At 41.8% G+C, this 3,543-nt stretch overlaps 1 pseudogene; it reads right to left on the minus strand.

The window, feature by feature from the left end:
• Positions 1-604: 604 nt before the first annotated feature.
• On the minus strand, positions 605-1,746 carry LOC116532336 (annotated as a pseudogene).
• Between the last annotated feature and the right edge of the window lie 1,797 nt (positions 1,747-3,543).

Raw genomic sequence — 3,543 nt, forward strand, 5'->3', positions numbered from 1 at the left:
TTTTTGTTAAAAGCCCTTAACAAACTAGACTTTGAAAGAACATACCACAAAATAATGAGTGAATGAGAGTCATCTAGGACAAACCCACAGCCAACATGATACTGAATGAGCAAAGCCTAGAAATATTCCCTTTGAAAGCTGGCACAAGAGAAGGATGCTGTCTCTCACCATTCTTATTTAACATAGTACTGGAAATCTTGTCCAAAGCAACCAGGCAAGAGAAATCAAAGGCAGTTAAAAAGGGAAAAGATGAGATCAAACTATCTCTGTTTGTAGACAATGTGATTCTATATTTAAAAGAACTCAACTGTGTCTTCCAAGAAGCTTCTTTATCTGATAAACAACTGCAATAAAGTTTCAGGATACAAAAATCAATGTACAAAAAAATAGTAGCATTCCTACACACCAACAACATCCAAGCTGAGAGCCAAATCAAGAGCCCAATTCTATTTACAATAATAACAAAAATAATAAAATACCTAGGAATGAAGCTAACAAGGGAAGTGAAAGGTGTTTACAATGAAAATTACAAAACATTGCTTTTTAAATTTTTTTTATTTTAGACATTTTTATTTTTCCAAATTTGTTATTTATCAGGAGTGACTGAAATAAAAAATATAATTGAGTCCCATCATCATCATCATCATGGAAATGGCTTTAAGAGAAAACTGGTCAGATGAATATTATTGCTTCCCATTTTCAACCAGCAAATAATTGCCACAGATAAATTGACAGCCAGGAGTCTGCTGAGAATGCTCAAGATACATTATATGATACAGCATGACTGTTCACAGGGGGAAAATTCCCAGGTAATAACTTATGTGTATTTCTTGATTTTATCATACAAGACAAGTACAAAAACACCACCCATGCCTCTGAGAACATTGGACCATGCACCCTTGAAGAAAGCTTTCCCTCCTTCATCACTAGCAATCTTCCTCCAGCAGTCAAGTGTGCCTGTGTACATGATGTCAGTTCCTTTGAGCCCCGACTGCATCATCATGCAGCGACGAACAGTGTCAAATGGATAGGAAGTCAACCCAGCAACAGCAGTGACAGTCTGTGTGATCATCCAGCTGATAACAATGTGAATGTTCTTGGGATCTGGAAGCATTCCTTTTGCGGTGTCATAGATACGGAAGTACGCAGCTTGGTAGATGATAATACCCTGCACAGACACGTTAAAGCCTTGCTACAGGCCCTTAATCCCATCAGATTTGTAGATCTTAACAAGGTGGTCACCAAGGCCTTGGAATTCCCTTTCAGCTCCAGCTTTACCCACATCTGCTGCTAGATGGGTACGGGCAAAATCAAGAGGGTACATAAAACACAAGGATGTGGCCCTAGCAGCACCGCCTGATGCCAGATTCCCTGCAAAGTAGCGCCAAAACTGGGTCCTCTTGTCCACACCACCCAAGAAGATCTGCTTGTATTTATCTTTGAAGGTGAAGTTAAGAGCCTGGGTGGGGAGGTATCTGATGACATTGGCCAGGTTACCACGCCGGAAGGACAGGACTCCCTGCTTTTTGGGAATACGGACCACACAGTCTATAAAGCCCTTGTATTGCTTATCTGTGGTGATCTGCTTACTGGCATGCGTACCTGCAGCAGCAGCTAGACCCGCTCGATGGGCACTACCGCTGTCTTGGAGGTGGCTGCGGCCACTCCACCTACCAGGGAGTCCTTGGCGAAGGACATAGTGGCATCTGTCATGTTGAAAGGAAAGAGGAGGCAGGCTGCTACAGGATGGGACTGGGCCGGGAATCAGCTTTGACTCCGGGGCTGCGAGGAAAACATTGCTTAAAAAATCATGGATGACAGGCCAGGCATGGTTGCCTATGCCTGTAATCCCAGCAATTTTGGAGGCCAAGGTGGGTGGATCATCTGAGGCCAGGAGTTTGAGACCAGCCTGGCCAACATGGCAAAACCCCATCTCTACTAAAAAGATGGAAAATTAGCTGGGCATGGTGGTGGGCACCTGTCAGCACTTGGGAGGTTGAGGCAGCATTTCTTGAGCCAGGGAGGCAGAAGCTGCAGTGAGCTAATATTCCACTACTGTACTCCAGTCTAGTTAACAAGAGTGAAACTCCGTCTCAAAAAAACAAAACAAAACAAAACAAAACAAAACAAAACAAAACAAAAAAAACCACAGATGACAAAAACAAATGAAAAGCATTCCATGCTCATAGAAAGAATCAATATTGTAAAATGCCCATATCGCCAAAAACAATTTACAGATTCAGTGGTATTTCTATCAAACCACCAATGATATTTTTCACAGAAATATAAAAATGTATTTTAAAATTTATGTGAAACCACAAAAGAGCTCTAATAATGAAGGCAATCCTAAGCAAGAAGAACAATGATGGATGTATCACATTATCCAGCTTCATACTATACTACAAGGCTACAGTAATCAAAGCAGGATGATACTGGTAATAAAAGCCAAGTAGACAAATGAAACAGAATAGGGAGGATAGAAACAATACTTCTTACCTTTGACAACCATCTTATCTTTGACAAAGCCCATCAAAATAAGAAATGGGATAAAGACTCCTCTTTCAATAAATGAACTGGCCAGCTCTATGCAGAAGATTGAAACTGGGTCCCTTCCTCACATCACATACAGAAATCAAGTCAAGATAGATTAAAAACTTAAATATAAAACCTAAAATTATGAAAACTCTGGAAGATAATCTAGGAAATACCACTCAAAACATAGAACATGGCAATGATTTCATTACAAAGATGTTTAGAAACAATTGCAACAAAAACAAAAATAGACATGTGAGACCTAATTAAATTAAAGAGCTTGAGGTATCAAGATAAACTATCAAAAGTGTAAACAACATACAGAATGAGAGAAAATATTTGCAAACTATGCATTCAAAAAAGATCTAATATCTGATCACTTCTGCTTAGGGGCGGACACACCCCAAGCCTGTAGCGGGAGTTGGAGGTTTTGCAGTGAATAAACCAGACTAAGAGCAAAGCTGCTTCAATCCTAGAAATATGGCATCATTTTTGTCCTCCAAAGAAATGGCAGGTATTATAAATCTTTCAGCCTCAATGGCTGGACAGCGAGCATAGGCCAAAGAGGGCAAACCGAGGTGAGGCAGGGTGCTGCTCCATCCAGGAAGTGCATCTGATTGGAGGATTGGGGACTTCCCCATTCTGGCACACCAGTCCAGCTACTGTGCTTCTAACAAAGCCTATGCAACCCACAGACCAGGATATTTTTTTCCAGCTGAAAAGTGCCCAAATTACCTGCACAGAGTTGAATAGCAGCCTCAGCAGGTACTGTGGATTGTTGGCACAGATCTAGGCAGATGCATTGTCCGGCTCCGAGATCCTGAAAGACAGAGCTACTGGACCCCAGAGAGAGGTGGTGCTAAAAGCAGGGAGACAAGCAACAGGCTGGGGGCCCCTCCCTCCACAAAGCCCAGCAGGCCAAAGCCCTTTCATTTGAAAGTTTCACAGCCAGTACATCAGTTCAAGCTCAACTCGGAAGGATTGAGCTCAGTGAGGGGAATGGCCTCCACC

The sequence above is a fragment of the Sapajus apella genome, unplaced genomic scaffold (genome assembly GCF_009761245.1).
Source record: "Sapajus apella isolate SASKATOON/1434 unplaced genomic scaffold, GSC_monkey_1.0 scaffold75, whole genome shotgun sequence".
In the NCBI taxonomy this organism is placed as follows: Eukaryota; Metazoa; Chordata; class Mammalia; order Primates; family Cebidae; genus Sapajus; species Sapajus apella.